Source organism: Protopterus annectens, chromosome 4.part1, assembly GCF_019279795.1.
Source record: "Protopterus annectens isolate FY-2018-M chromosome 4.part1, PAN1.0, whole genome shotgun sequence".
In the NCBI taxonomy this organism is placed as follows: domain Eukaryota; kingdom Metazoa; phylum Chordata; order Ceratodontiformes; family Protopteridae; genus Protopterus; species Protopterus annectens.
Genome location: NC_056734.1, coordinates 87,223,992 through 87,245,429, shown reverse-complemented (window position 1 = coordinate 87,245,429; position 21,438 = coordinate 87,223,992).

The window sequence follows — 21,438 nt, the reverse complement described above, 5'->3', positions numbered from 1 at the left end:
AGCAGATCTGGGTATTGCCACTTAGATTCTTGACTTAGATAAAGAATACCTTGTGGTTATCTTTGGTGTCCTTGGCAATTTTTCTTTCGAAGCTCACCTTGCATGATTTTATGAGGGATCGTAGTTTCTTGCTGATACTGATCAGGGTGTCTTCCCTTCCTGGGATTTTACTCTTTTCTGTACTAGTTTCCTCCTTCTATTGTATAGCTTGTTTCTGGCAGGGGTCCACCAGACTGGTTTCTTTTCTTGGAGGAGTGAGTGTTGGTTTTGCTTGGGATAGCATGATCCATGCATTCTTGTAGGTGCCCATAGAATGCATTAGTAAAGGATTTTGCAGCTCAGACAGTGTTATCCTTTAACATGGGGGCTTTGAAACGTTCCACCTTGGTCTTAAGTAACGTGAAGTTTGCTTTTGAAAATTTTTTTACGGTGGTTTCCTTGTCTGGGGATGGGGCAGAATGTGGATATCCAGGGTGATTTGTTTATGGTCAGATCTAACCAGCGAGGGGTTGACCTCCGGTGTGGAACACCGGTTGCCCATGTTGGTGATGACCAGGTCCAATATGTTGTCACCTCTGGTGGGAGTGTTGATCCAGGGCGTTTCAGTTTATAAATTCTAGGAAATGTTGGGCAAGGGAGTTAGCACTTGAGTAGTTCTCCCAGTTAATGTTTGAGTAATTGAAATCACCTAATATTAGGGTGTTTGGTAGGACCTGTATGTTTCCCAGTGTTTCCAGAAATGTGGAATGGGGATCCCGGGACATGGTGGGTGATCTGTAGCAAGCTACAACTTGAATTGCAGTGTTGCCCATTGTTAGTTGCACGTGGATAATCTCTGAAGCATCGTGCTGTGCCACTAATCTGGAGGTGTGGGTATCCTTGTTGAATATGGATACGCCCCCGTCTTTTGTATTTCAGTCCGGGTTCTGTGGCTGAAATGTATGGTATGAGTTGTAGCCTGGGGTTGTGCTGGGCTGCTCTCTGGAGCCTTAAACCCAGCACTACCTGGCTACAACTCATACCATAGATACTTCAGAGATCATCCACATGCAGCTAACAATGGGCAAAACTTCTGTGAAGGCTTGTTTTGACAGATCCAGACAGTAGCTGCTTCCTCCTGTATGCTGCTTTTCCACATCCTCCACCACCATTTCTGTTCTGCATGTCCCATTTGCATTCTCTCAATGTAAGGATATTTCTCAGTCTCATGCTCCCATCTCTTGTGATATTTGATGAGAAGAACTATAACTCTCTTCATCCTTTTTCCTAAGTCTTTGGTTTGTTCAACGCCCTTTTTTCCTATAGTTCATTTAGTGGCCTGTTTTCTCCTGACTTGTACAGTCTCCAGCACTGCATAGAATACTTAGCACGTGGCCTTACTTTACTCTAGAGAATATTGCCCTGGACATACATCCCAGAATTCCGCTGACTGGTGCTTCTTCTGATTTTTGAATCGAGACATGGTTAGCATCCTCAGCTCCTTCCCTTTGTTTACACCATGACCATTTATACTTCACACTTTGTTTCTTACAACCAAACTGTAGTACTTTGTATTTGTTAGCATTCAACTTTAGTTATCATTTTGTACAATTGGTCAGCCTTCCAAAATCTTCCCTAAACTCTACTCCAGATAATTTAAGGCTGCACTAGTTTTTATATCATAACTGATGAAGATGTTCTCTCTTCCCTTATTTACTTCTGAAACTAACACCACTCCTGAATTAGGACATTACTTCATTAACAGCTTTCCTTAATCTTGACATTGCCATCTTACCACAACCCTCTGAGTCCTATTTTCAGCCATCAGTTATCTATTTCCTCATTCTTTGTCTTTTTTCAACCTGCAGAATCTCAGTCAAAGGATTTGGTGAAATCTAAACAGAACATGCCTTTATGTAGTTTCCCTGTCAAGGTTGTCTTGTAATAAATCAGAAATCTATATCCAACATGACTGATAAATCCTTTTGGACATGAAATTAATTATTTTTCACTGACATCACTGTTTTCTAGGAAAGCAACCGGCCTTTCTTTTTTCATTCTCTGCATGTGTTTCTCTGGTTGTGTTGTTAGGATCTAATGCACCTTTAGTTCTACAAACATGGAGTCTCTAGGCAGTGTAGCATGGAGTTCTCTGTTAACATTTCTGGCAAAAAACTGCTCACATTCCTGAGGACCCTTTGAAGGTAGCTCATCTTGTCCCTGTGCCTTGTCCTGTCAGCCTTTTCTTTCTCCCCTAATTCATCCTCTTCCTTGTCTGGCCATCTTCATTTTGCACTGTTAACATGGAGACTGAGTCAAGGTATGCATTCATTACCTCTATTTTTTTGCCATTCTTCCCTCATATCTTTACTACCCTTACTCTGGCTGCACATGTCCACCTGTCCATATTACTCATTTTTATTTAACTAAAGACATTGTTACCTTTCTTGACTTTTCAGCCAACTCCAGTATGACTTGCGTCCAAACTGCCCTCATCTCCACTTTTGCCCTTCTGCTTGTCTGATTGCACTGTGCCTCCTCACCCTCCACCTCTGTTCCATGTTTTGTATACCCTAGCTTTTTCCTTAATACCTAACCTCACAGTCTTGTAGCACCACAATAGCTGCACTTCTTTTTACCCCTATTCTTCAAACCCTTCTCTGTAGCCCACCAGACTCTCTACCAGACACACCTCCATAGGACATTCAATTCATTTTACTGAAGACGCTTACATTGTCTTTTACTATTCCACCCAACTCAGTGCAATTATCCGCATTTAGTCATGTGTCTATGGTAGTGAGGAAATAATTTTATGTTGTGCAACTTTTAAATACAGGTATGGCATCTAGGTCCAAGGATATCATTGTTCCACTATATATATATATATATATATATATATATATATATATATATATGAATACATACATTATATATGTGTATATATATATATATATATATATATATTTATATATATATATATATATATATATATATATATATATATATATATATATATATGGGTTCCATACACTAGATCGAATTTTCACTAATTCGAAATAGTGCATGGAATGCTCACTGCAGCGAAAGTGCACTTAATCGAAAGTGCACTTACGTGAAGTTCAGTACAACGAACGGGTGTTGTACTGAACTTCCATGAAGTACTCACGGACCTTAGGGTTAGGGCACGGGTCATGGTAAGGGGATAGCCCATAGGGCTATCCCCTTACCATGACCCATGCCCTAACCCTACGGTCCGTGATGACTGCAGTGCAGTGAAGGACATAGCAATATCCTCCACAATGGTGCGATAGTCATGAACCCTAGGGTTAGGGCATGGGTTAGGGTAAGGGGATAGCTTTACTAACTATCCCCTTACCCTAACCCGTGTCCTAACCCTAAGTTCCATAACTATCGCACTATAGTGGAGGACATAGCTTATTTTTTATGTCCTCCACTGTGCTGCCGTGTTTTCGGTGAAGTGCACTTACGCAAAAGTTCACTTTCGTTAAAGTGAACTTTCGCAGAAATGAGGCTTGCTATTACAAGTTCGAAGTAGTAAACGTTCGTTCTTGTAATAGGAATCCATATACATATATATATATATATATATATATATATATATATATATATATATACACACACACACACACACACACACACACACACACACACATACACACACACACATAAAAATAAACTTATATATCTGCTTGAATTTATATCTCTATGTGTGTGAGTGTGTGAGTGTGTGTGTGTGTGTGTGTGTGTGTGTGTGTCTGTCTGTCTGTCTGTGTTTCTGTGTGTGTGTGTGTGTGTGTGTGTGTGTGTGTGTGTGTGTGTGTGTGTGTGTGTGTGTGTGTGTGTCTGTGTTTCTGTGTGTGTGTGTGTGTATAGATGTACTTATATACTGTGGCATACTGGTGACTGCTCAGCCTAGGCAGTACTGAGCCTTTAAGGTTAAGATATGCAGACAAACAGGTATAAGGCAGGGAGATAAGGAGAATCAGCTGCATGAAGAGGGGCTTCAGGACCATTACCCTGCAGACAGCTAAGAGCCTGATCTCTGTGCTAAACAAGGATTCAGCATTGGTAGTTCAAGGGGGTCAGCCTCTTGTAAAAGATGGGGATGTCTCTGACTATCTTGGATAAAACTAATGGTTGTAGAGAAGCTAATACTGGCTAACAAAGAGGAAGCTAAGGGGTAAAGGTTTGCAAAAAGTCTGATGGCTTTTAATTCCTGTTTTACTACAAACTGTCTGTGTGTGTAGAATTCAAGAAAACCTTTGGGAAATACTAATGTACAAAAGTTTTGTTACTGTACAAACCTTGTGTGTGAATAATCCAAGAAAGCTGTTGAGAAGGACTGATTTTTATAAGTCTTCTTTTCATTATAAACTCTGTGTGTGAAATAATCCAAGAGCACTGCTGGAACTGAACTGCATTTTATTTATTTATTATTTGTTTACCGAGAAAGTCCGACTTGGAATGAAGACAATTTCAGCAGAGGCCTGGGGAGAAATGCTCCAGACATGTCTTTGTAACATGGGAGGAAACTGGAGCACACCCACACGAATGCAGGGAGGACATGCAGACTCCACACAGAAGGCACCCCAGGCGAGAATCGAGTTGGAGAATCTCTTGCTGTGAAGCAACAATGCTACCGCTGCACCACTTATTTTACCAGATGATTTACTACAAATAAACATGGCAACCAAGCAGGTCATAAGAACATATATATTTTTTTCTGTGAAGGAGTGAGGAAACTACTCTGAGGTGAGTGGAATAGAACTTATGAGAAGAGTTTTCTTATTTATTTTCTTTAAGGTTAACAGTGCTCCTTTTACAAAGCAGACTTACGATTTCAAGTGTTAAGTAGTAAAAGTCAAAATATGCCTATAATAATACATTATGGTGAAAGTAATACAGCAGGTGTTCTGCTGATTTAATTTGGTGTAAATCACATAAAATGATTTGAAAAAAAGGTTTACCCAACAATTTCATGATTTTCTGGAAACCCATCAAACAGAAATTATATTAATAATCACTTTTCATAATTACTAGAATCTAACTAAGCATGTACTCATAACACCTTTATTCTGTGTTTACGTATTTCATGCTGGATTTATTCATTGGTTTTACTCACATCATTTGCATAATTTGTAGAGACTGAATACAGACATCCTACTTTGTTATTATCTATAATATGCTAAACTGCCATTTACCATCTACAAGTGGGAGTTTTTATTTAAGCAGATGGTGGTATATTTCTCTCAGATTGCATTTAAAGGATTAAGCTGCTATAGTATCATTTGATTCTACCTGTCACAAGTCAGATTTCTCAGATCATTCAATTTCTGGCTGAGGATGTCACATTTTATATTCATATGGTACAATATGATTGTTAGGGAACCGCATCAAATAAAGCCAAATAGATAAGCTGAGCAATGTATGCAACCATTTCTAAGGAACGAGATATAACTGGAGGAATGTCGCAGAGGTATAAGAAACACTTGCTATATAGTATAGTAAGAAAATAAGTAAGAAAAATGCTCTGTGATTTAAAGGATAAAGAAAGTACTATAGATGTTAAATTAGAGCTACTTTACTAGGTACTGTAAACAGAAAGCAGGGAAAATGAGTAAGATGTGTATGAATGCCAGTGGTTAGGATGACATACTTCCACAGAATTGATTTTTTTTTATCCACAATAGACTGATATCAGAGCTAAACAATTCCTTACTGAACCTATACTGCTGCACTGCATACGATTACAAGTTTGCAGGACAGCAGGTTTGAATGGATGGGAATTAAAATCAAAACGGATCTGACATATTTCTTTACACCATAGCCAAATGAAATTCATAAATCAGCTGCTTTTATAAAATTGATACAACTTTGACATGTAGCAAGCGGTTTACGTCACAAAACTTGGTATGTTTCTTTTGATAGGTAATTACATATCTTTACTTGGAGCATATGGGGATAATCTACTTAATGGGGACAGCATTTATCATCTTCATCATCATCGACCCTTTTTCTCATTTTCTAAATGGGGTCAGGGTGTCATATCCACAGCCATCGCCTTTCTCAAATTAGTGCCACTCTAATGTCTTTGACAGTCATGCCTGACTGTTGTAGGTCTTCTCTCACACAGTCCATCTATCACTTGGCCGGACACCCTCATCATATCTCACCTTCTTCATATCTGTTCCAAGTCTGCTTTACCAGGTTGCCTTTTGCTTTCAGGTACAAGTGCCCGAGTCACTGTTATCTTTTCTCTTTGACCTTATTTGCAATTGGAACTACTTTGGCTTCTGCTCTGTTGTCCTGCTTTCTTTGTCTGCCACACAATGTGCATCCTACCTCTCTTGTCAGGCACTTCATCTCCATCACCTCTTGTTTCCTGCACTGCTCTGCCTTGACAATACTGTAACACATGGAAGTGCTGATTCTACCATGGTTTTATACACCCTGTCATTCTTCTTCCACATACTAGCCCTGAAACTCCGTGCCACTAAGCTGCAGCCTGTCTGATTCCAGTTTTGACCTCCTAATTCAGACCTCCCTTGTCGTCAACCACAGATACTTGAAACTGTTAATCAATTCCACTGTTTTCCCTCCTGTCTCAATTTTAACCACTTCTGATTTCCCCCATTTGCTACTACTGCAATTGTCTTATTTATTCTGAGTTTAATCCTGTGTGCTTTCAGTTTAGAATTCCATTCCCCTATCATTTGCTGACGTTCTTGTTCAAAGTGTGGTTGTAATGTCACATCATCTGCGTACAATAGATTTGTTTATCTGTCCCGTCAGCTGTTTGCTAAAATAGTCTATCACCAGGAAATTCATCTCTGGTTTGGCACCTATATCTCTAACAGACACAGGCAACCTGTAAATGGTTCATCCCCAGGTCTCTGCTTGTAAGTGTTTCATTTCCCAAACCCCTGCTTACACTTATCAAGGGTAGCAGAACTTGTCAGAGATTTGGGATGCATGGTTAGGCTTAAAAAGGCCCTTTTGGTCATTAGCCTAAGTAAACACCCATGGACCTATGAACCAGTATGAAAAGTAGTGGGCTTACAGTGTAACTCTGATGCACACCAGGGTTAGCAGGTATGGCCCTGGCTGCATTGTGACGCAAGTACTATTAAGCATCTGTAAAGACTGGCAAGAACTTTTAGGCTTGCCTGCTTACAAGTGCATATGGTTAGGCATCTCATGGTCCCTGTGATCACTTGCCTAGCCTTTCCTATGTTCCACATTAACTTCCATTGGGAGCCCCAATGTGATCTGAAACACTGTTTGTACTAGAGTCATTGGGTTTATGTACATAGCCTACACTAATTCTAAGAATGTTTAAGGGGCTTCAGACAACCACAGGATTGCCCATATCAGCTTTCTTTTGACTTTGTTGCATGCTTTTTCCAAGTGTAGGCATGCCCAGTTGAACTCTTTCTTCTTCTGTAGCTTCTTCTCAGCTATCTGCCCCACTGCAAACATTGGGAAAGTTCAATTGTATCCAGATCTGGCTCTTAACTGCTCATCTCCCATCTTGTTTTCTACTACTCTGCATATTCACTTATCAATCACCCTCTCCAGAACTTTCATGCAGTGTTATAGGGATAGGATAGCGCTATACTGCCCACAATTGGCAGGCTCCCCCTTTGTTCTTTACACTGACACTAAAATGATTATTCTCCTGTCATCTTAGCCTGGTATCTCTATACTGCTATGAATACCCTCGGGAGTCATTTCTTCCTTAACCCAACCAACATCTTGATCATATTTATTGTAACCTCATCTGAGCCTGCTGCTTTCCTTCACTTCATTTTTCCTGACATTTAATTAATAAAACCATCTCTGTCTGTTCCCATAATTTATTAGTTGAATCTACATACAAATTTATCATTTGTTCCAAGACCTGGTTAATGCCATTCAGCTCCTTTCCATGTTCTTCTGTCCTCCCCAGCTTTTTAGATGCATGCCTGTCCCAGTTCTTGCATCTCCCCTTATGTCCTGACTTTTACTCCTGTACTTCTCTTTTTCATTGAGTTTCATCCTTTTTTATTCTCATCTAGGCAGACTTTAATTAAAAAAAAATGCAAACCTTTTGTACTCTAACAAGCTTGATAACACTATTTATCTTGTTATTTATTTATGTTTGTTTACCAGGGTAGAACTCTGAATGCAACTAAGGGTGGCTCATATTTCTAGCTGCTGAGCTAAAGCTATTCGAGTTAAAAAGAAGTCAGGCACTATTTCCAGATAGGATTTATGTATCCTAGCATTCTTCTTCTCAGTTTATTGGTGAACTGCTATTTTCTTAATATTGGACATTAAGCTTTAGACATAACTTTCTTTTGCTTGAAAGAACAAAAAAAAAGGATATCTTTCCTAACTCAAGATTTTTATTCATGGCATAATTAAATCAAATGACTGTAAAAAACACCTCATAATATTCACCTCAGTGCATCTATTTTTATTTATCCTTTATTGGCCTGGTTAGTCTCACTAGGCTAGTGGCCTACTTTCAGGGTTGACACCAAGGTGGTATTTACAGTACTAAAATATATGTCCAGAGCATCAGGGAACTTCTCCATTCTCTTTTTCATAGCTGCAATGGTATATTTTATGTCCACCTGAACTACCACCAACATAGGCAGATGGGGCCTCAGTTTAGCATCTCATCTGATGGACAGCACACTCTGGAGTGCAGCATCTGCTAATGTTGTGCTGCAGTGTCAGGAATTTGAAAGTTAATCAAATCACCTAGAGTGGGAATACAACCCACAGTCTTCTCGTGTTCCAACACCAAAGGCAAACATGCCACTTATTGGATCACTACTGATCTACAGAGTTTCACAAACTGGAAAAAAGCTATATCTGGATGGTGTAAAGATATGAGGGGGAAAACAGATAGAGCATTAAGAAAGTGCAGGAGGGAGTGATGGGCCACAGGCGGCCCCATAGAATCCTTTGTCTTGATCCCCAATTTTCTTATGTCTACCCATGTTAATGCAGCAAGGCATGTAAGGTGTATGTGTTCAGTGAAGTGGCTATAATGAATGAGTACACACTGAGGCAATCTGTCGATGAAAGTGAATGAACTCATCTGTTGTTTGATCACTGGTAATGGTGTTTTACCTGCTGTAATAGATCCCCACTCCATTACATTCAGCCCCTCCCATTCAGTTGATTTCTGCAATACCAATTTGCTTTGAAGTCACCAGCTACCACTGACCACAACTTGCCAGTTTCAGGCCCATCATGGGGAAATGTAAGAATAACAACCTTTAAATTAGTTTTGGAAACTGAACATAAGACCTTCAGCTTGTAACACTAATGTCATAAGCTCTGCACCAAAGAGCTTCAGTAACTTTAGCTCCTGTAAGATCCATATTTATTTCCTTTATCTTTTACTTGCTGTTGCATATATCTTTCGAATTATTAATTTTGTCTTATGTAAATTGCTACCCTTTCCTATAATTTGCCCCTTATGTTTTGCTTGTGTGTCTGATAGCTTGGTATCCTTATGTTTTCCATGCATATCATTTATCCAGATTTATCTTACATCTACTTATGTTTCCCTATCATGCATCATAGTCTGAGACTACACTATTTTCTTTTCAAAGTATATGGTTTTACTCACCATCCCTGCAGCCAGTTCTGTCTGTCCTGATAGATTTTACCCTTCAACTCTGTTTGTCCCCTATAGTTTCTAATTTGAATCCTACATCCCAGTCATTTGTACTCCTATATCTTTTTTTTTTACCATTTTTCATTCTTGCTATTTTCAATGCATTCCTTCTTGCTGTAAATCCTCCTTTTGCCCTTATGTCTCCTACCAGTCTCAGTCTGCACTGCTCCGGCATCAGCGACAGTGCAAAGGCAAAGCAGTACCGATAAATCTTTCCTATTCCAGAGTTTAGTAAAGCTGTCCCCTTAGTGCAAAGATGCCCATTTTTGAAAGCCTTCCTTTTTGCCTACCTCCCCTAGTCAGCCAGCTGTCTGACTCCCTGCTCTCTAGGACACTTCTAAGACACACATTGCTGTCCACAGTCCTGCTCACCTTTAACTGCTGTCCTTCCAGCAGTGTGCACTGGTAGTAGCCATGAAAAGGTTACTGCATAATCTTAACTTCTGCGGCATCATGCCCCCTTCCTTCCTATCACTTCTCAGCACTTTTTCCTTAGTTTCACTGTCTATAACATGTGAAACTCACCTGCAAACCATAAACAGTTTCCTCGCTTCCTGGTCTATCCTGTCCTACCTCTGTTATGGGATAGACTTCATTGCCACATGGACACCTGACTATGAGTTTCCTGTCCACCTATCACATCTTGTAAGCAGCACTCCACTCTTTTTCCACATTTACTATCACTGCTATTCTCCTGCCTAGGTCCATCTGCAGCACGTCTTATATTATCTCATTTTCAAATTTGTATTCATCCTTTCAAATCTGCCAAAACTCTGGCTCTACTTCAAGCATCTCTGTTCACCATGCTAATTTTGCTTGGCCTGTCAGTAAAACTCCTTCCATCATTCTCTTTCTCGTTTCCCCTCATACTTCCTAGTCTCTCATTCCAATCTACCCCAGGTTTTCCCTTCTCTGCTACCTCTAGAATATTTCCTTGGGTCTATATTAGAACGATGACAGGGAAAAAGAGTGAATGCCCTTATGCTGACATATCTTAAGCAGAACCTCTAAATCTGGAATGGCCAGAATAGCGATTTTTTTTTCCCAGGGGAAAAAAATTGCTGGGTCATTATTGGGAATTTGTCATTTCCTCCACTGTAGTGCGATCTCAGTTTGTATATTTAAGTAGGGGGTGTGGGTATGTCTGTCAGTTTTTTTTTTTTTTTTGTCCCAGCGATTTTTTTCCCTGGGGAAAAAAATCGCTGTTCTAGCTATTTGAGATTTAGTGGTTTCACTTAAGATGTGTCAAGGTAAGGGCATTTGCTCTTTTGCCCTGTTGATGTTCTAATATAGACCCGATTTTCTTTCTCCTCTGTGGGTTTGTTTACTTCCTCTATCCCTGAAGTTTCAGGATATGCTTGTTTTTCGCTGTGATAAAATACCACTCCCTTACTTTATTTGCCTCCTTATTATGTTTTCCAACTATACTTTCCTGTATAGTCTCTCATCTGCATTTCCTGTCTGCTCTTAATACAGTTACCCAGCTTCTATAATCTCCCACCTGTCAGCTTTTCATAGATTTATACAGGCCCTTAGTTCCCCAGTCATTCTTTTCAACAGAACTGTTACAGTATCTAGCATACTAACAGGCAGTGCTACACTAGCATTCTAATGACTTCATTACAATGCATACCACTATCCTATATCATGGGTGTCTACATCTCAACAGTCCTCACCTCTCCCCCAGTCCTTCCCATCCTTTTTCTTGGGACTCTTAACCACCTTACCGTTTGCTGTTTGGATGCTACATATAATTTCTACTTGTTCATAACTGCATTAGAGATCTACAGTAACAGCTGCCAATAATGGGTCGTTTTCATAGATAAGGTTATAACATCACTAATTCATATTGGTATTTATGATGTGTTTTGTTTATTTAATGCTTTTGCCTTTCTACACTGCTACCATTACCAATTTATTTAGCTAGTCCTGTATAATTTACAGCAAACAGTTAAGAAAATCAGGTTACAGTGTTTTAAAATTACACATACTGTTCAATTACATGCTGTGCTCATTTGAAGCATCTTTTTATGGATAAAAAACTCAAAACATGAAAGAGAAGGCTATCTGTAGTCTTGCTGCCTTGCTATGTGGCTCGTGTTATGTTTTACTCTAGTAGGAACACATTGGATGCCTTATTCACCTATTTTACATGGAACTGTACCCACATTCAGTGGTTCTCTTCCCACATAGTCAGTAGGTAGGTGTTTCTAAGTCTTGTGGTGTTAATGGTGTTCATTTATCTGATCAAAACTTCAGCAGATCTAAACACAAAGTATAGAACTCCCAAGATATAAAAATGTAAAATATCACTTGGACAATCCTTGAGTTGGCTTATTTAAGTTGCTTTGGGTGTGGGGACACATTCCCCCATATGGGAGTGCAGGGGGGGAGGGCTTTCCTTATATATTAAATAGATTCTGCTTTTAGCTATTTTGATTTTCTATATTTTTCATTTAGATATTTATGAGTTTTCAATCAAATGAATGCACTAAGACATCCAGGGTCCCTACTCATAGAGTAGCTGCTAAAAATGTTACACAGTAAGTCAGTATTTTATTTGCATTCATACAATACATGCTCAATACAACTTCAGATTCAGTGAATAGAGCATGGTGATTGAAAATAAATAATTGTTTATCTCTAAGAACCATTGTTTGTGTTTGCATCACAGTTCCCCTTATACTGCCCTATCCCACACACCTCATTCTGTGGCACTACACTGCTGGTTCCCTCTGTTTTCTTTTGTAGCCAGTTACCTTGTTTCAGTCTGCTCAGCTCTCTCCTGCCATTTAGTATGCCATGCTTGTTTGTGCAGTATAATAAAATGGAATCTGCTTAATACTCCAAAATGAAAAAAGCTAAATCCATAAGAAATTGAACATCTACAGAAGATTAAAAAATGGTAAGTCATGTTACAATGCTGACTGAAACAGTTATAAAACAAGCAAAAAAAAAAAGAAAGAAAAGAAAAAAAAAATACAGCTACCATTTTTCTGTTTCACTAACAGTTGAACATAAATTGACTTGAGTGTGTGTTGCATGTTTGGAGTATATGCAGTAGTCAGACATATAAGAACTTAAGTACAGTTGCATACAAACATAGCTTAATACTGAAATTGCTGAATCTCAGTTTTTCCTTCAACTCTGCAGTACAGCAATTTCAGAGTTAGTATATACAAATAGAGTGTTGGGATACAACCCCCAAACACACACACACACACACACACACACACACACACACACACACACACACACACACACACACACACACATTAAGCTGTTAGGTGTATCAAAGCCAAATATAATCTTTCTGAGTTATTGGGCTCCCATTCTTCCATCTGGAATTTCCAATATGGCACCATTTAACATGCCTCATAGTACCCCAAAATACAACTTTTCTGTATATACTTCTAACACTTTTACACTAAAACTAAAGCAATTATAATAAAAAGTAATGTTTAATAGACTGGCTGGATATAAATATTATTATTAACAAAAGTACTTGCACAGAGGTCTAACAAAAAATTTCTTAGTCACTAAAAATATTTTATTTGATGGGTGCATGCATTTTTACACTTAATATAAACATTAACATTAAAATTCTCAAATCTCCATTAAAGTAAGATTATTTACATTACTAAACAAAGCTCTAGCCACCATCTTGTTTTAATAAAATACCCACTTGTTCTTATATAAGCACAAAAACAACAGTGCAGGACAAAGGTTTTACTGTAAGATGGCTATATTTGAAAAATAATATTTAGTCAGCTACAGAGACTAACAGATGCCAGACAGTCTTCATATATAAATAATTAGATATGCACTGTAAGTGTCCTTTTCTGACATGTACAGTTTTTCTCTCACTTTCACGTTATCCTAACTATACACCATATTATTAATATGCAAACGATCCAAAGATGCCTTCCTTTCATTTATTATCCATACTACTACTGCTACAAAATAAAAGTATATCCGTTCTTCACAACTGTTCAAACACTGTAGGTGATCAGATAAAGTAGAATAATGAATAATAAGCGTCTCCACAAACATAAACACTATCAGGTATAAAAGAAAATGTAGCACCTTCTGCTATAATCTGATGTATGAAAATGTTGTCATCTAAAAGCCTTAACACGTGTGCAGCGCATTACAACTTCATCAACAGAAGCTCATAGATAAGAGAAATAACAAGAAACAGAAATTAAGTTTCAAAGGACACTGACATTATATACAAAAGGTAAGTCATTTCTTCCTTGTATAATGAATGTAATAATAAATAATGTCTGGATTCTGGGTAAAGTAGCATTATTTCTGGCTGGGTATGCTTGGTCACTCAGGCTTTACCATATTGTCAAATCATACAGTCCCTTTACCTATACACAACATGATGGAATGCTAACACGCCCTGCTTTCATCTCAGGACTCATGCAAGACCCCACAGCCTTAAATAATTTTCCTGTAACGTGGCAACACTATTTTAAGTACTAAATACAGACTGATAAATATCTCCATTTAGAAACATCAGACAGTCTTTTAATGCTTCAGGATGAGACTTTCATAAAGTTGCCACAGAGAACAAAAATTGTTAGTTTGAAAATTAGCATATTTTGCAACAAAAATATTCTATTCACTTAGTTAACTGATAACCTCCTTTCTTATTTAAGCTAAAAAACATTATCACAGAAGGCTAACAGTTGTAATCCTAGCCTGATACAGCTTCCTTTTAAGCTTGCTGTCACTGCAGCACCATACTTCAATCAATTGTCAGTGTTTAATATCATTGAAAAAGCTCTCAGTCAGACTGAAACACTTCCACTAACACCAGTTTCAGTAAAACAAGTGTATCTATTCACTCTAGTATTTTGTAGAATAAATGATCTCTGAACTCTTATAATTTGTAATAATAACATCACAGCACCTTTGCCTCCAGTTTGTGAATTCTTAAACTAACTTAGCATTCCTGCTTACCTAAATATAACAGCTCTTTAGCATGTATGTATGCCTTTACTGCTTGCAAAATCTGATTGTGTCTATCAATGATACACTAGCACAAATTCTCAGCTTCTGAAGAATAAAAACAGTGAAATGTTCCCATACTTATACAAATATGTTTCAACAAGATACAAGTCTTGATGTATGATAGCATGCAGTTGCAAAACCAGACAAATAGGATTATTAACAAATTAAAAAGATTTCATGTGGGTCCTACAATGGAGACACTGTTTTCACACTGGCTAGATAATGGGACACAACAGTCACAATGAGTGAAATCTCATGAAATGAAAAGATTGTTATATGTGTGATATCAAAGTGCTACATACTAAAGGTGAATTATTCCAGTGTCTTTACAAGTTTAATTTCAAAATGCCTGGGGCGAAAAAAAAAAATATATATATATATATATATATATATATATATATATTTGTTTGTTTGTTTATTTATTTGCTTTGTTTATTGAAAAAGTCCAGCTGGCACAGGACCTATTTTCAGTGAAGGCCCAAGGAGAAAGGCTCCACTGTACAAACAACAGAAACAGATAGTGTGACATTAACATTTGAAAGGCAGTATTATACAATAGCCTTTACAACATTTTTTTTTCAATAGGGAGAACTGCATTTCAAATTTGATGAATTTCACTCGCCCACTCACTCACTCACTCACTCACTCACTCACTCACTCACTCACTTGCCCACAAACTAGTAAACCATCCACTAAATGTCCCATCCCTCCAGAATCTATTCCAACCCTATCGCACCACCAGACCACTAAGATCCAGCAACAAAAATCACTTGCAGATCACTAAAGCCAATAACTCTGCTGGTGAAGCACTATTCTTTTGCGCCATAGCCAAATTATGGAACTTCCTCCCACCCACAATTACCTCCGTACCATCATGCACCCACTTCAAAACTTTACTAAAAGCGCACCTAAAAACATGCTGGCTATGCCCTTGCAACTCCTACTCTAAAATCACCCACCCCATCCAACCACTACCTTTCTTTCCACTCCACTAACTACCTTGACTATAGCAAGCTCAGATGCTCATAAGCCAAGTACTTATTATACAGCAGGAACTTCTTATTGCAACATTTGTTAATGCCTGTTATGTACTTCACAGATAAAGATTCTAGTTGTCTACTGATATACTATGTTCATCATCTGTAAATATGTTGTAAGTAATTGCTATGTTAAATTGCTAATCGCTATGTAATCCAATGTAACTACTGTCTGTTTATTTTAACTGTGGAGCTTTTCTCCCTGGGCCTCTGCTGAAAACGGACCTATGTCCAGTTGGACACTCCCGGTCAACAAATGTAAATAAATAAATGAATAAAATAAATAAATGAAGTATACAGACAACCGTACTGCAGCTATTTATTATATTGTTCCCTTTTGCTGATGATACAAAATGAAACAACAGGGTAGTCATGTAAGAAAATGTAGACAAGATGAGTACAGCTCTGATGTTGCAAAAATGTATAAAATAATATGCTGGAAGAAAAAAAACAGAAGGAAAAGGCATATGAGCAGAAAATTAGGAAGCAAACGGTGGTTATTAATAACAGGCAACCAAAGGACAGGCAAAAATTCAGCGTAACAGAAAGGAGGGCTGGTAGAATGCTAGAAACTGCACAAGTAAAAAGGTTATTATTCATTTGAGATTTGAGTCAAAAAGGCTAATTTTGGTATACTGTCTGCAGTTCTGGGTGTTCTGGAGACCTTCCTTTTGTAAGGACCCAGGGTAGACACTGGCAGTTTAGAGGAGGGCAACATAAACGGTCTACAGTCCACAGCCAAATCCATATAAAGAGAAATTACAACTTAACATGTTTGCCTTTGAAAATTGAAAGCAGTAGATGGCAAAACAACAACTTTCAAGTGATTTAAAGGAATCCCAGATGAATTTCACCAAATAAAGTGGTAAATGATAACAGGAGGAGATAATCCAGTGTTACAATGTGGATTGCTCAAGGAGAAACAGAATTAAATATTGTTTTACAGAAGTGAAGGTAGACGAGTGATGCAACCACCTAAAGAGGAAGTAGCTTTCATGGGACATGTCAGTCATTATGATGGTCTAGAAAACTATTAGTTATACAGTGTTTACCACCAAAAGATAGGGAACTATACAGGTTAGTTGGGCCATCAGTTTTTGACATCAAAATAAAAGTTTGCATATTTTATTGTAAACAAAGATTTAGCAAATAAACAGTTGCATTATTTAACTACTAATACAACACAGGAATAAGTGTCTTGAAATATATCTGTGGGTTATTTGATGTTATATTGGCAGCAGTAGAATTTAACTGCATATAATGCCAGTGATGTACATTGCAAAAACTACCATGGAATATGGTGGAAATCTGATGTTCCATAAATACTGACCTGCTGGCACAGGTGATTTGCTCGTGCTTGCAGCACCTGTAACTGAGAGTCACTGGGGAGCTCAAGTAGCTGGGTGATGAGACTGGGGAGCACAGAGGTAGGGTTAATCACCTTCCTGGGGTAGGGCAGGACTGCAGACACTTTGCTAGCAGCTTCCTGTGGTGGACAGGCACAGCAGCATCATGAGTACTACATTAATGTGGATGATGCAGAGAATGTCAAAAGATGTCCTTATAAGCACACTCTCCAGGATAATAACTGGAAAATGGAGCCACACATCTTAGTTGGTGCATGACATGCCGTCTTTGTATTTTGCTTCTGGATGCTGCATCAGTCCCATTTCTGCTAATATACTATCCCCAAACTTGCCAGAGCACATATCAAAAGGCCATATACCCTGGAGGAGGAACTCATCAGGAGGCACACTGAGGGGTCCTCCAATGGTGCTCTGGTTTATTAGGGTGCTTCAGGTTGGGAGCATGGTATGGGTCAGCTATAACTGTATTCATTGAACTGGGGTAAGAGGTGCAGCACATCAGCATCTCCTGGGGAATATATATTTTTTTAAATAGGAGAATAGTAGTAAATGCACCCTAATTACTTACATGTACAATAAAGCATATTACAGTAAAGTACTAATTTACATATTATACATGATGATGGAGACAGGTTACTGTAATTACGGAAATTAGAATCACATGGTCATTGCAAATGAACTCCATCAGTATGGTATGTGACTATGACCAAACAAACAGTCATGCTAGTCTTGAGTCATATAAGCATATTCCATAATAACATCACAGAGAAATGAGTTAAATATTTACTTACTTTGTTATTAATAGCTTAATAATGACACAGAAAAATATAAGTATGTTTTATGCTTACAGCAGAGAATTTAACTAAATATCTGAGACCATTTTAATTAAAGTCAAGAGCATAACATTGCATTACAAGACAGGCACACAATGAATCTATGTGACCATGTCATTAATTAATGTTCAACTGTTAAATGTTATAAGTGTAAAAAAAGGTGAAATATTGGTGATTATAAGCAATGCATTCTGAAATGGAACTGTAATCTAATTAAAAATGAATGAAACTTTTAAAATTAAGCACTGAACACATTATTATAATGTGGCTCTCTTATATTTGGCCATACGTTAGACAGTGATATGGAGGATCTCATTTAAGGAATTTTATAACAGGAACCATTCAGTGGAAGGTCACATTTATCCTAAATTTATCATAGCAAATCTCAGCTGAAGTCATTAATTTATTACAAGAGAGAGGCAACTTTCTAGAGCAGCCATCTACCAAAGCAAATCTACAGTAGAATGAAAAGCATTGGGAAACCAACTTTTCTTAGGTGAGCATGTAATCACAACATCACTAGCTAATATATCAAAAAGGAAAAGCATATAAAAACATTTGCACCAGTTATATATATATGTATATCTATAGATATAAATATCAGTCCATAACCCCTTTTCCCATTTTTCCACATGGGGTCAGGGTGTCACCTCAACAGTGACAATCATCAAGAGTCAAGATTCACACTGCTGGGTAGCAAGCCCTCCTATGCTTGTTTCTCCATACCACACACACAAATGTACACTCACACCTATGGCCAATTTAGAGTGTCCAGTCCACCTACTGCATGTCTTTGTAATGTTGGTGGAAACTGGAGCTCCCAGAGGAAACCCACGGGAACACAGGGAGGACTCCACACAGATGGCACTCCATCCAAGAATCAAACTGAGAAACCCCTTGCTTTGAGGCGACAATTCTATCTGCTATGCCACTGTATTATATGTATATACGTACATATATATATATATATATATATATATATATATATATATATATATGTGTGTATGGGTCTACTTCAGAATGTTGACCATTCAGAATGCCGACTTTCAAATGGCCGATACCATATGATCGACATTCCAAAAGACCGACATCCTGAAATAACAGTATTTACCTACCTGTAAACACAGCAAAACTGTGTTATGCAGAGGAGGGCAAGCCCCCCCTGCATCCCACCACACCCCTGCTACTTACATATTCTCACTCCAATATCGCACTACAGTGCAGGAAAGGCAAATCTCCCAGTCCCGCACTGTAGCAGGATGTCCACTATCATTTGTCGGCCTTTCAAACGTTCGCTCATATGGTGCCGGCCATATGAGTTTCGAACATTTGAAAGTTCGAACAAATGAAGGGCTCCCATATATATATATATATATATATATATATATATATATATATATATATATATATATATATGGGTCTAGGACTATTCACTGAAAGCACATTTCACGGAAAGTCAAATGACTGTGCACAAATCACTGAAAGCTCAATTCACTGAAAACTCAATTCACTGAAACACATTTCACTGAAAGTTATATATGGCTTTTTCCCCACTGTTGTGCGACCCTGGAGTTAGTATATATAGTAAACGGGGGTGTGGGGGCATAGCCTCCCACATATTTTGGATATATATTAAGTTCAGAAAAGAGTAATTTATTGGAATTGCAAGTATCCATGTATATAGTTCAAAATATTTAAAATAGGTGGGGGGCTATGATCTCCACACAACCAGATGTTGGGGCGCAGTGCCCCCCACCCCCTTATTATATATACTAACTCCAGGGTCACACAGCATTGGGGAAAAGGCCATATATATCTTTCAGTGAATTGTGTTTTCAGTGAATTGTGTTTTCAGTGAATTGTGCACAGTGAATTGTGCTTTCAGTCAATTGTGCACAGTCAATTGTGTTTTCAGTGAATTGTGTTTTCAGTGAATTGTGCACAGTCAATTGTGTTTTCAGTGAATTGTGCTTTAAGTCCTAGACCCATATATGTATATATGTGTATATATATATATATATATATATATATATATATATATATATATATATACACACACACACACTTCATATCAGTAATCTATATCCATTTGTATTTGCCTAGTTATCTACTGTATGTCTATAATCTCTCTCTCTCTCTCTCTCTATATATATATATATATATATCTATATATATATATACATATATATATATATATATATATATATATATATATATATATATATATATATATTCATCTATCTACAGACACGCACACGCATGCACATATGCATACATTAACATTGCTCTCTATCTACAGTGTAAATGTGTATCTAAATAATCTGAATAGTATCACAGTGATACCTCCTGTAACATCTTCCCATAGTATTTTCTGCAGTAGAGCCAATGTGCTATATTTTGAATTATCTCTGGTATGCAGTCCAGCTGTATCATAAGACAACATTGCATTATGATACTTCTGATATGTTTTACACTGTCACTATCTATTCTGTATTTGATTTGTGCACAATCACCCAAGCCATGGCTGAAAAGTGTTCTTGGACCAACCAACCTACCCTGTAAACAAAGGTTAAATAAAATAAAGTATATTATGTTTACATATACCAAATTTCAAACAATGAAACCAGAACAGGGGCAGAGGCAGAATTTTTTGAATTGTACATCAGCTGATATACCACTTTTCAGAATGTAGTACCCTAGTAAGTATAACCTCATGATCCCTGCCAGAGCATGTTTGTGAAAATCATGCCTTTTTTAAACTGCAAAAACTCTGAAATGACTTTCTTAACCTATAAAAAAGAGAAAAAATAGATTAAAAAGTGTTTTCTATGGCATATATTGCTTATGCATGGGAACACTGTCTGTTCAGAGTGGGCAGCATAATAATCAATGAATGCTTTTCCCAGTGATCAAGGTACTGGAAAATATAGTTTCAAACTCCTCGCCACGGCTGCTACAGTGCCTGACTGGGAGTACGCTCCTATTTTTTTTTTTTGCCCTATATTTTCTCTTGGGACCTCGCCTGGGTGGACACATACATTCAACAAAGGCCACCTACTCCATATATATTTTATCTAAGAGACATACTGCTCTGCTGCATCCTTTCCCTGTTTTGGAACTTGGAAGAGTGTCTCCCAGAGGACACTGCGAAATTTTTTTTTTGCCCTATATTTTCTCTTGGGACCTCACCTGGGTGGACACATACATTCAACAAAGGCCACCTACTCCATATATATTTTATCTAAGAGACATACTGCTCTGCTGCATCCTTTCCCTATTTTGGAACTTGGAAGAGTGTCTCCCAGAGGACACTGCGAAATTTTTTTTTGCCCTATATTTTCTCTTGGGACCTCGCCTGGGTGGACACATACATTCAACAAAGGCCACCTACTCCATATATATTTTATCTAAGAGACATACTGCTCTGCTGCATCCTTTCCCTATTTTGGAACTTGGAAGAGTGTCTCCCAGAGGACACTGCGAAATTTTTTTTTTGCCCTATA